The 13813-nt window shown below is 38.8% G+C and overlaps 1 pseudogene; it reads right to left on the bottom strand.

Moving 5' to 3' along the window:
- Positions 1 to 10176: 10176 nt before the first annotated feature.
- LOC138813460 (serine/threonine-protein phosphatase PP1-gamma catalytic subunit-like) lies at positions 10177 to 12022 on the bottom strand (annotated as a pseudogene).
- Positions 12023 to 13813: the final 1791 nt, after the last annotated feature.

Raw genomic sequence — 13813 nt, 5'->3', positions numbered from 1 at the left:
TGTATGGAAGGAAATAAAATCCTGTCCTACTAGCAAGCAGAAAATTACTTAACAGTAGATGTAAGAGAAAATAATGAAATTGAGCTGCTCCTGTTATAATAGAGATGGAGTTCAGCATAGAAAAGACAGAGAACATTGATGTGTGCACCTAGATTTTCCTCAGAATGACACAGCAAATGGGAATAGAATGATGAATTACTTACGGTGTGTGCTCTTCTTGACTGGAAACATGGCTGTTACTGTGGTCTATTCCAAAAGTGTTCAGAGGGAAAAACCCAGCGATGGTCACATCTCCATCCATGTGTGCTCGGCGCTTCATAGTAGAGAAGCAGCTATTGCCAGCCAAGGACCTGACGAGGAGGGGAAGCTGGAGAAGAAAGAATGTGAAAGTCAAAAGGTACATGCCTGAAGCCTCTGCCAAGCTGAAATTCTGTCTGGATGTGAAGCCAACCTGTTTGCTATGTATATTCATATATGTTTTTATATATGCATATGTGTCTTTTATCGATAGAGATCTACACTATAACTCCCCTTTCATGAAAGCCTCTTGTGAGTCCCGAGAAGTCATGTGTAAAAGTATTCCCTGGAGCTCTATAACTGTGGCCTTCATCCAGGAGAAAAACATGAGTTGGAAAACATGTTTGTCCATTTGTGTTCTTTACCCAGGAGTTATGATTTCATCCAAGACCACAGATAGTGAGGCCCCAGAGATAGAGTTATCCAGGATGTAGTTTGTCCAACATCTGTGTCAAGAAACTTTGCATGAAAGCCATTTGGGATGGTGCAGCTGAATTCCCTCAGAGGATGCCATGTGCTGTGCCTGGTGAAATGTCCACCCAAAGTCTGTGCCTGTGAAATTTCAGCTAAAGTTTTAAGAACATCACACCCAGAGGGTCTATTCCCACACACAATGTAAATAACAGCCATAGAATCTTAGTGGTTAATGCCAGCAGCTTTCAATACGAATTCCATGTGAAGAGGCCTCCAGAAATACAAGCCATTTACTCTTGCCTGAGGAGGCAGTGTTGTTGATGACCTACCAATGATATGTCAATCACTCACAGCCAATGCCAAAATTGAGTTCTACTTTGGCATTCTGAAATTTTGTGGTCAAATTGGTAATTGTATTTATACATGCAAATATAGATGAAGACATTTCCATGATGCACTTGGTTGAGAACACTTGGTAGTAGAAGAGTTTCTTTTGTATAACAAGCTAAAGCAGTATCAAAAGCAACTCTATGTTTTCAAGTTGACAACATATATTAGCCCCAAATTCCATGCAGAGGCCCTGGAGAACAGAGCTACTTCAGGGCAGTGGACATACTCTACACAAGGATGTAGTGCTGGATGCATATTTTGTTCCAATTGTTCACAATCATGCACTAAGTATCAAAATACATATCACATATGTACTTTAAAAACACAGGTGGATGGAAGCATAGAATTCTGTTGTATGAATACAGCACATTTTCTTTTTTAATATATAATTTTATTGTAAAAATACTGTACAGAGGGGTTACAGTTGCATGAGTAAGGTAATGAGTACATGTTCTATCGAGCATTGTTATCTTCTCCTTTGTTTTCCCGCTACCATCTCTTCCCTCCTCACTTCCTCTACTCCTTCAGCCAGCACTGTAAAGGTCATTTTCAACTTAGCGTCTTGTAAATCTTATTGTTACAATGAGTCAACTTGCATCCTTATTTCAGCATTTTGTTATTTCCCTTCTCCTCTCCAAATTATCAAAATTTGCACACAAAGTGCAGGGAACTGGAATCAAATACAACGAAAACAGGGGTTATATCATGGGGGAAAAATATACAAGGGAAACAAAATAATCACATAGTACACTATAAATACATTAAAACAATAGCAACAGAGAATAAAACTCTTGTGTCTCTATCTTGTGGTCATTTCGCTTAACATCACCTTATATGGTTATATGTACATACCTTTTGACCTTTTCTGCTCGTCCTAGTCATATACTAGGAATTGCAAATAAGGGAAACTATGGGACCTATGTTTCTTTGGGCCTGGCTTTCTTCACATAGTAGAATTTTTGCCAAGTCTTTCCATTTCCTAACAAATGGGACAGTATTATTCTGATACTGATAAAGGCATAGAATTCCACTCTCTCTCTATATATCTATTTCTCCCTCTCTCTGTCTCCACACACGTGTGTGTGTGTGTGTGTGTGTGTGTGTGTGTGTGTGTGTGTGTGTGTGTATATATTCCATTTTCTTCATCCACTCATCTACTGAGGGCAACTGGGTTGGTTCCATATGTAAACTATGGTAAATAATGCTGAGATAAACATGGTTGTGCTGTGAGCTTTAATAGGGCCTTGTTTGTGATCATTTGGGTAAATGCCCAGAAGTGGGATTTTGGGGGTTATAGGAGAGCTCTTTATGTATTCTTTTGAGGAACCTCCATACTGCTTTCCAGATTGGTAGAACATTTACCCTCCCACGAACAGTGCAGTTTGTTTCAATTTTGGCCATATCCCCTCCCCCAGCATCTGTTGTTATTTTTCTTGATTATAGCAATTGTAACTGGAGTTAGGTGGAATCTCAGTGTTGTTTTGATTTGTATTTCTTTTATGACCAGAGAAGTTGGCCATTTCTTCATGTGTCTATTGGCCAATCTTATTTCCTCTGCAGAGAAGTCTCTCTTTAATTTTTAGCACACTTATTAATTGGGCAGTTGTTTCTTTGTGCATTTTTGGGGGGATTTAATATTTTGAGGTCTGAGTATATTTTAGGTATGAGGCCCTTGTCTCTTGTAGCTATTCTCCAATCTGTGTGCTTTCTCTAAATCTTGCTAGCTATGTCTTTTGCCATGCAGAAGTTCTGCAGTTTCATGCAATCCCATTTGTCCAACTTTTCTTGGAATTGTTGTGTTTCTGGGTCATTATTAATAAAAAATTTCAGCCTGTGCTAAGGAGCCTCAGAGTTACTCTTATTCATTCCTGTAATGTTTTCAGGGTGTCTGCTTTGCCTTCAAGGTCTTTGATCCATTTGGAGTTGATTCTGTTGCAGGGTGATATATCAGGATCTAACTATAGTTCTCTATAGATGTCTAACCAATTTTGAAGAGGCAGTCTTCTGTCTATCCTACTTTTTTTTGGCCCTTGTATTGAAGCTTAGGTGGCTATAGGTCTGCGGGTTCATTTCTGGGTCTTCAGTTCAATTTCATTGGTCCTCAGGTCTGTTCTTGAGCCAATACCAAGCTGTTTGGATTACTATGTCTTTGTAGTGGAGTTTGTAGTTTGGTATTGATATTCCTTCCGTAATGTTATTTCTGCTAAGAATTGTATTTGCTATTCGGGTCTTTTATTGTTACATATGAAATTTTGATTGCTTATTATATTTCATTGAAGAATGATATTGGTAATGCAGTAGGCTTCCCTTCTGGCCACATCCCCTCCAGCAACTATTGTTAATAGAGTTCTTGATTATAGCCATTCTAACTGGGGTGAGGTGTTTTGACTTGCATTTCTTTTTATGGCTAGAGAGGTTCAGCATTTCTTCATGTTTCTATTCTCCATCCTTTTTTCCTCTTCAGAGAAGTTTCTCTGTAAGTCTTTAGCTCACTTATTTATCGGGCAATTGTTTCTTTGAGGATTTGTTGTTGGGGGATTTAATTTGTTGAGTTCCAGGTATATTTTAGATATGAGACCCTTGTCTGTTGTATGGCCAGTGATGATCTTTTCCCAATCTGTGGGCTTTCTATTGCTCTTGCTAGCTATATCCTTTGCCATGCAGAAGCTCTGCAATTTCATGCAATCCAATTTGTCCAACCTTTCTTTGATTTGATGTGTTTCTGGGTTTCTATTATGAATATTTGGCCTGTGCCTAGGAGACCTAGGGTTTCTCCTATTCTTTTCTGTAATGTTTTAGAGTGTGTGCTTTGAGTTCGAGGACTTTGATACATTTAGAGTTGGTTCTGCTGAGTGTGATATGTCAGTGTCTAGATTTGGTTTTCTACAAGTGATTAACCAATTTTGCCTGCACCATTGATTGAAGAGTCTGTCTTTCTTGCATTCAATTTTTTTTAGGTCCCTTATCGAAGATTAGATGGTTATAGGTCTGTGGGTTCATTTCTGGGTTTTGAATTCTATTCCATTGGTCCTGAGGTCCTTTCTTGTGCCAGGACTAAGCTGTTATAATTGCTATGGCTTTTTAGTAGAGTTTGAAATTTGGAATTGGTATTTCTCCAGTACTGTTCTTTCTGTTAAGGAGCATTTTTTAAATTCAGGGTCTTTTATTGTTCCATATGAGTTTTTCAACTGCCTCTTCTATTTCCTTGAAGAATCAGGTTGGAATATTGACAGATATTGCATTGAATTTGTACATAATCTTGGGAAGGATAGCAATTTTCACGATGTTGATCCTCCCATTCCAGGAGAATAAGAGGTTTTTCCACTTCCTAAGTTCTGTTTTGATTTTTGTCAGGTATTTAAAATTTTTATCATAGAGGTCCTTCACTTCTTTAGTTAATTCCTAAAGATTTTATTTTTTTGTGGAGCTATTACAAAAGGAATTGCTTTCCTGGTTTCAGCCAAACTCTTCTCATTGTTGGCATACAGAAAAGCCATTGGTTTTTGAGACTTAACTTTATACCAAACTTTCAAATCAGCTCGAGTAATTTGGGAGTGGAGTCCGTGGGATTCTTTAAATACAAGATCATATCATCTGCAAATTGGGAGAGTTTTACTTCATCTTTCATTTTTTCATTCCCTTTATGTTTTCATCTTGTCTTATTGCTGTAGCTAGGCATTCTAATACTAAATTGAAGAGAAGTGGAGAGAGTGGACATCCTTGTCTCGTTCCTCAGTTTAGAGCAAATGGCTTCACTTCGCCATTCATTATAATGCTGGCTGTAAGTTTGTCAAATACAGCCTTTATGGTATTTAGTAATATTCCATTGATTCCTAGTTTTTCCAGAGCCTTGATCATAAAGAGGTGTTGGATCTTGTCAAGCACATTTTTGCATCTATTGAGATAACCATGTAGTTCTTATCCTTGAACTTGTTGATGTGATGAATTATATTATTTGTTTTGCATATATTGAACTTGCTTTGCATCCCTGAAATGAATCCTGTTTGATTGTGGTTTATGATATTTTGAATGAAGTGTTGAAGTCGATTGGCCAAAATTTTGTTGAGAAGTTTTTCGTGGATGTTCATCAAAGAAATGGGGCTATATTTCCACTTTCTTTGGTGAGTCCCTGCCTGGTTTTGGGATGAGGGTTAAGATGGCTTCATGAAAGAGTTCTATAGTAAACTTTCTATTTCAATTTCATTGAAGAGTCGGAGAAGGATTGGTGTGAGTTCTGTTTTGAAGTCCTTGTAGAATTCTGCTGTAAATCCATCTGTTCCTGGGCTTTTCTTAGATTGGAGGTGTCTTATTGCTGTTTCTATTTCAATGCTTGATATGGGCCTTTATGTTTGTTTAACTCATCTTGGTTAAGTTTTGGAATGTCGATATTTGCTAGGAAACGTACATTTCTTCCAGATTCTCAAACTTCTTAGCATAAAGGTTAGAGAAGTATTCCCTTATAATGTTCTGAATCATGGTTGTTTCTATGGCGATGTTTCCATTCTCATCTTTGAGTTTGTTTAGCTGTGTGTGTTCTTTTTTTCTCTGATAAGATTTGTCAATTTTGTTCTTTTTTTTGAGAACTCTTAAAATTTTTTTTTTCTTTTTGTTACCGTACAGAGGGGTTACAATTACATGAACAAGGTAATGAGTACATTTCTTTTTTTTTTTTTTAATTGTGAAAATATTGTACAGAGGGGTTACAATTACATGGGCAAGAAAATGAGTACATTTCTTATCAAGCATTGTTAGCCTCCTCCTATGTTTCCCCTTCCATCCCTCTCCATCCTCCCAATCCCCCCACCCAATGCACCCTGTTCCTCCCCAACACAAAGGTGTAAAGTTCGTTTTCTTTTTCTTTTTTTTTTTATTGTGAAAATACTGTACAGAGGGTTACAAATACATGGGCAAGATAATGAATACATTTCTTATCAAGCATTGTTTCCCCTTTGTTTCAATCCTTAGTTTCCCCTTCCCATCCCTTCCCATCCTGCCCCCGCCCACCCACCCAATCCTCCCTGCTACCCTCCCCCCCACCAAAGTTGTAAAGTTCATTTTTCTACATAACTGCTTGTACATCTCATTGCTGCAATGGGCCAACCTGTATCTCTATTTAGTTTTTCGCCTTCCCCTTCACAAATTATACCGACATCAAATACAATGAAAGCAGGGGTTATACTGTGGGGGAGGGACATACAAAGCAACAAAGAAATAATCTTATAAATGTGTTAGAAACAATCGAATGAAAGAAAAAAAACCATGTGAGTACATGTCTTAGGGTGCATTTCCCTAACATCATCTTATCAGACTTTTTCTGCTTGACTCAGACATATACTAGATATTGCAAATAAGGAAAACCATGGGACCTATGTTTCTTTGGGCCTGGCTTACTTCACTTAATATAATTTTTTCCAAGCCTTTCCATTTCCTAACAAATGGGGCAATGTCATTCTTTTTGATGGAGTCATAGAATTCCATTGTGTATATATACCACACTTTCTTGATCCATTCATCTACTGAGGGACATCTGGGTTGGTTCCGTATCTTAGCTATAGTAAACAATGCTGCAATAAACATAGTCCTGCTGGTAGCTTTAGTGTGGTCTTGTTTGTAAACATTTGGGTAAATGCCCAAGAGTGGGATTGCTGGGCCATAGGGGAACTCTATGTGGAGTCTTTTGAGGAACCTCCATACTGCTTTCCAAAGTGGTTGAACAAGACTACAGTCCCCCCAACAATGCAATAAGGTTCCCTTCTGTCCACATCCCCTCCGGCATCTGTTGTTATTAGAGTTCTTGATTATAGCCATTCTAACTGGGGTGAGATGGTATCTCAATGTTGTTTTGATTTGCATTTCTTTTATGGCTAGGGAGGTTGAGCATTTCTTCATGTCTCTATTGGCCATCCTTCTTTCTTCTTCAGAGAACTTTCTTTTTAAGTCATTAGCCCACTTATTTGTTGGGCAGTTGTTTCTTTGAGGATTTGTTGATAATTTTTGAGTTCCAAGTATATTTTAGATATGACACCCTCGTCCCTTGTATTGCTAGTGAAGATCTTCTCTCAATCTGTGGGCTTTCTATGTCCTTTGCCATGCAGAAGCTCTGCAACTTCATGCAATCCCATTTCTCCAACCTTTCTTTGATTTGTTGTGTTTCCGGGTCTCTATTAAGAAAATTTCGGCCTGCGCCAAGGAGATCTAGGGTTTCTCTTATTCCATTCTGTATTGTTTTCAGAGTGTCTCCTTTGACTCCGAGGGCTTTGATTCATTTGGAGTTGATTCTGGTATAGCGTGATATATAAGGATCTAGCTTTAGTTTTCTACAAGTTGTTAACTAATTTTGCCAGCACCATTTACTGAAGAGGCTGTCTTTCTTCCATTCTATTTTTTTAGCTCCCTTATCAAAGATTAGATGGCTATAGGTCTGTAGGTTCATTTCTGGGTTTTCAATTCTATTCCATTGGTCCTGAGGTCTGTTCTTGTGCCAGTATCAAGCTGTTTTGATTACTATGGCTTTATAGTAGAGTTTGAAATTTGGTATTGATATTCCTCCAGCAGTGTTCTTTCCGTTGAGGATCGTTTTTGCTGTTCGGGATCTTTTATTGTTCCCTATGAATTTTTGGATTGCCTCTTCTATTTCCTTGAAGAATGAGGTTGGAATTTTGATGGGTATTGCATTGCATTTATAGATAGCCTTGGGAAGTATTGCCATTTTCACGGTGTTGATCTTTCCAATGCAAGAGCATGGGAGTTTTTGCCACTTTCTAAGTTCTGTTTTGATTTCCTTTTTCAAGTTTTTAAAGTTTTCTTCATAGAGGTCCTTCACTTCTTTGGTTAAGTTAGGTATTTTAGTTTTTGTGGGGCTCTTACTAATGGAGATGCTTTCCTAATTTCAGCCCCACTTTTCTCATTGTTGGCATACAGAAAAGCCATTGATTTTGGGGTGTTAATTTTATACCCTGTTACTTTGCCAAAGTTTTGAATCAGTTTGAGTAATTTGGGAGTGGAGTCTATGCAATTCTTTAAATACAAGACCATGTCATCTGCAAAGAGGGAGAGTTTTACTTCTTCTTTCCCTATTTGGATCCCCTTTATGTTTGCATCTTGTCTTATTGCTGTAGCTAGGCATTCTAATACTAGATTGAAGATAAGTGGAGGAAGTGGACATCCTTGTCTTGTTCCTGAGTTAAGAGGAAATGGCTTTAAATTTTCACCATTAAGTATAATGCTGGCTGTAGGTTTGTCATATACAGCCTTTATTGTATTGAGAAATTTTCCATGGATTCCTAATTCTTCCAAGACCTTCATCAATGAGTCCCTTTGTTATCAAGCATTGTTGCCTGGTCATTTTGTTTCCCTTTACCATCCCTGCCCTCTTTTCCCCCCTTTGCCAACTTTTTTATTAAATTTTGTTTTTCGACATAATATCTTGTATATCTCATTGTTGCAATGGGTGCACCAGCATCTCTTATTATTATTATTTTTTTAGTGTGAAAATATTGTACAGAGGGGTTGCAATTACATGGGCAAAATAATGAGTATATTTCTTATCAAGCATTGTAGCCTCCTCCTTTGTTTCCCCTTCCAATCCCTTCTAGCCTCCCCCCAGCCCCCACCCAATCCTCCTTCCCCACCCCACCAAAGTTGTAAAGTTCATTTTCCACATAACAACCTCTACACCTCATTGTTGCAATGGGTCCACCTGTTTCCCTATTTAAATGATTTGTTTTTCCCCTTCCCCTCCACAAATTATACCGACATCAAATACAGTGAAAGCAGGGGTTATATCATGGGGGAGGGACATACAAAGCAACAAAGAAATAATCTTATAAATGTGTTAGAAATAATCGAATGAAAAAGAATCTGAATACATATCTTAGGGTTTATTTCCCTAACATCAACTTATCTGACCTTTTCTGCTTGACTCAGTCATATACTAGTTATTGCAAATAAGGGAAACCATGAGACCTAAGTTTCTTTGGGCTTGGCATACTTCACTTAATATAATTTTTTCCAAGTCTTTCCATTTCCTAACAAATGGGGCAATGTCATTCTTTTTGATGGAGTCATAGAATTCCATTGTGTATATGTACCACATTTTCTTGATCCATTTATCTGAGGGACATCTGGGTTGATTCCACAACTTAGCAATGGCAAATAAGGCTGCAATAAACATAGTCGTGCTGATAGCTTTAGTGCGGTTTTGGTTGTGAACATTTGGATAAATACCCAAAAATGGGATTGCTAGGTCATAGGGGAGCTCTATGTTGAGTCTTTAGTGGAACGTCCATACTGCTTTCCAAAGTGGTTGAACAAGACTACAGTCCCCCCAACAATGCAGTAAGGGTCCCTTCTGTCCACATCCCCTGTAGCATCTGTTGTTGTTAGAGTTCTTGATTTTAGCCATTCTAACTGGGGTGAGGTGGTATCTCAATGTTGTTTTGATTTGCATTTCTTTTATGGCTAGAGACATTGAGCATTTCTTCTTGTGTCTATTGGCCATCCTTCTTTCCTCTTCAGAGAAGTTTCTCTTTAGTCTTTAGCCCAGTTATTTATTGGGCAGTTGTTTCTTTGAAGATTTGTTATTGGGGGATTTTAATTTTTTTGTGTTGCAGATATATTTTAGATATGAGACCCTTGTCTGTTGTATGGCTAGTGAAGATCTTCTCCCAATTGGTGGGCTTTCTGTTACTCTTGCTAGCTATGTCCTTTGCCCTACAGAAGCTCTGCAGTTTCATGCAATCCCATTTGTCCAACCTTTCTTTGATTTTTTGTGTTTCCGGGTCTCTATTAAGAAAATTTCGGCCTGTGCCAAAGAGTGCTAGGATACCTTCTACCCCATCCTGTAATGTTTTCAGGGTGACTGCCTTGAATAAGTCTCAATTTTTATCACATGGTATTGTACATGGTCATCTGTTGAAACATTTCTTTTTAACTGATCTTAGTTTTAAAAAGTTATAGACACTGTGAGTTCTGTATAAACTGGTGGACAGCAAATTATTTACTTTTTCTGACTGACAAGCCTCAACTTCACCGAAGGATAAAGAATGAGGCCAAAGAAAGCATAATGGGTCACTCTTATAGAACAGTATTGTTTGTATAATTTGAAGCTTTCTGAATGGACGAGTTCAGGCCCTATCCAACTGTAAAAAGATTACTTAATTAATTCACTATATGGAAATTGTACAAAATGTTTTTAACTTTAATCATTAATAGTTTAAACAGTACTCTATTACTAACTGCTATTCAAAACCCAAAGCTTCCCTGGGCCCTAGCAGGGGGCGGCTGTGGGCGCTCCCTCCTCCTGCATGCCCCATGCTGAGGGGTGGAGGATTTGGCTTTCAGAATCCCAGGCATTTAAAGAATGGCTTCAGTGTCAAAAGGAGTACAGGAGGGCTGTTTTTTAGTAATGCACACCCTAGCAGAGGGGCTGGAGGTGCAGGACAGTCCTACTGTCAGAGTTAGGGAACTCTGGTGCCCAGGACAAGAGAAGGAGAGAAAGCAAGCTCTTTGAAACAAAATCTGAAAATAAAACATATGTTCACAGTGGTTTATGTCAACAGTATGAATTTCATGACAGTAACATGTACAGCCTCAGAGCACCCTAGGGCTCTTTATATCCTAAAGAAAATGAGCATTTACACTATTCGTGGTTTGCACTGAATTAAAAAAAATCAATTGTACACTTACTCCTCCGACAGGATAAACTGTACTGGGTATACAGCTTTAACACCATCATTAACGTTGTTTGCAAAAGGAATAGGGTATTTTAAAAAAAATGATTTTTCTTTCATTTACTGTTATAACTAGCAAATGCCATCCTTAAGTTGAAGAGGGGAGGGCCCACAGCACAGGTCTATCTGAGCAGGTTGACCGGCACGCATGTGCGGTCTGAAAAATGAAGGCTATCTATAATTCTATGGCACAAGTCCTGACTGGGAGTCAGGGCAACGCTATTTCTTTGCTTGCTTTGTGACCATACCGCAGGGTGGCGTGACAGATCTCATGGCATTCGGCTTCTTTTTCTCTGCAGGCTTTAAAATCTGGAAGGAACACATCAGCGTCTAGTCCACGCTCATCATGGACCCCACATTGTCAAACTCTCCACAGTAGATTGGTGCAGAGAACAGAGTGACCAACTGCCTCTTTGCAAAAAATTCATATCTGTCTTCAACCACCTGATGGGCTCTACAAATAAGGTCCAAATCATGCTTATGGAGGAATTTGGCAACCACTTCTGCACCAAACCAGATGGACACACCTCTGTCATTTTCACCTCAGCCTAAGACATCTTTATCGGGGTCAGACCACAAAAGATCACAAAGAAGACCTTGATCAGGCACATCAGTTGGTCGCATAATTCGCCGAATCTGCTTCATAAATCAAAGATCTGGTGATAAGCCCCCATGACAGCAGAATATTTTCTCATCTAGGATAGCTGCTATTGGCAAGCAGTTAAAACAGTCTGTGAAAGTCTTCCATAGTTTAATGTGTATCTTCTTTTACATTCATCATAAAACCCATAAATTCTATTGAAACTGGCGCACTCTTGGTTGCCTCTGAGAAGAAAGACGTTCTCGGGGTACTTGATCTTGTAGGCCAGTAAGAGGCAGGTGGTCTCCAGGGACTGCTTCCTCCTGTCCAGGTAGTCCCCCAGAAAGAGATAGTTGCTTTCTGATGGGAATTCCCCACATTCTAAAAGTCAAAACACATCATAGTATTGCCCGTGGATGTCACCACATATTTTGAGTGGTGCTTCAAGTTCTAGTAGGATAGGCTAACTGACAAAGATCTCGGGGGACTTCAATCACAGTCCTCTATTTTCATTCTTCTGCAGCTGGACATTCTTACCTGGCTTGGACCCTCTCACTTCCAGCAGCAGTTGGATGATGCTGTCGATGTTGAGTTTGCTGATACACGCCATCGCCTTCCCGCCACCGACCCTCCCGCAGCAGTGGCACTGCCACCAGCGGCTCACGCCCGGGACTCATGCTCACTGCTTCCTCCTTCGATCCCTACTGGAACCACCGCTAATCTATTGCTTGACCCACTGGTTATTCAACAGAGTGTTGTTCAGCCTCCATGTGTTACAAGACTTGTTCTGATGACTTTTGCTGTTAAGTTCTAATTTTATTCCCTTGTGGTCTGAGAGAATTCAGGGCATAACTTCAATGTTTCTGAATTTGGACAAATTTACTATGTGACCTAAAATGTAGTCTGTTTTGGAAAATGTTCCGTGTGCTGCTGAGAAGAACATATATTCTCAGGCTGCTGGGTGAAATATTTCGCAGACCTCTGTTAAATCTAGTTGATCTATGTAATTGGTTAGATCTGCGGTTTCTCTGTTGAGTTTTTGTCGGGTTGATCTATCTAGTGGGGATAGCAGTGGGTTAAAGGTCCCCAACAATTAATGTCTTTGGATCTCTGTGAGATTTGAGGGAAAGTAGTATTTCTTGGATAAATTTGGGTGTTGTATTGTTTGGTGAATAGATATTTAGAACTGTAATATTCTCCTAAAGGAGAGATACCTTAATTAGTATGTAGTGACCTTCTTTATCTCTTCTCAGAAATTTTAATTTGAGCTCTCTTTTATCTGATATTAGGATTGCAACTCCTGTCTGTTTATGGGGGCCATTTGCGTGGTAGATTTTATTCCAGCCTTTCACTTTCAAAATATGTTTCTTTTTATGGCCAAGGTGTGACTCTTGAAGGCAGCATATAGAAGGATCTTGCCTTTTATGCCAACTATGTCGCTTAATTGGAGAGTTAAGCCCATGATATTGAGAGTTAGACAAGTTTACACTCCCACCAACTATGCAGTAGGGTTCCCTTCGGGCCATATCCCCTCCAGCATCTGTTGTTATTAGAGTTCTTGATTATAGGCATTCTAACTGGGATGAAGTGGAATCTCAATGTTGTTTTGATTTGCCTTTCTTTTATGACTATCGAGTTTGAACATTTGTTCATATGTCCATTGTTCTTTCTTATTTCCTCTTCAGAGAAATTTCTTAAGTCCTTAGCCACTTATTTATCATGCAGTTGTTTCTTTGAAGATTTGTTGTTGGGTGATTTATTTTTTTGAGCTCCAAATATATTTTAGATATGAGACCCTTGTCCATTGTATGGCTAGTGAAGATCTTCTCCCAATCCTTGGGCTTTCTATTGATCTTGCTAGCTATGTCCTTTGCCATCCAGAAGCTCTGCGGTTTCATGCAATCCCATTTGTCCAACCTTTCTTTGATTTGTTGTCTTTCTGGTCTTTATGTAGAAAATTTCTTTCAGTGTGAAGGAGCCCTAGAGTTTCTCCTATTTCTTCCTGTAATGTTTTTAGTGTGTCTCTTTTGACTTAGAGGGTATTTGGCCATTGGTATTTTGTCTTCAGAGAAGTCTGTCTTTAAGTCTTCAGCCCATTTTTTAATCGGTTGGTATTTTTCCAAGGATTTGCCTTTTGGAGTTTTAACTTTTTAAGCTTCAAGTATACTTTTGGTTATGATGGCATTCTGTTATTAGTAGCTATTAAAGACCATTTCCCATTCTGTGGGCCCTATATTTATCCTGCTAGCTATACTTTGCCATGCAAAATTCTTCAGTTCAATACAGTTCTGTTTATCCAGTCTTTATTTGTTCTGTTGTGATTTTGGATCTGTATTTAAGAAGTTTTGACCTGTGCCAAGGACTCCTAATGTTCCCTCTATGCCTTCCAGTAATATTGTCA

The sequence above is a fragment of the Dipodomys merriami genome, unplaced genomic scaffold, assembly GCF_024711535.1.
Source record: "Dipodomys merriami isolate MVZ:Mamm:240054 unplaced genomic scaffold, mDipMer1.0.p SCAF_6, whole genome shotgun sequence".
Classification (NCBI taxonomy): Eukaryota; Metazoa; Chordata; class Mammalia; order Rodentia; family Heteromyidae; genus Dipodomys; species Dipodomys merriami.
This window is presented reverse-complemented; position numbering and strand designations above follow the sequence as displayed.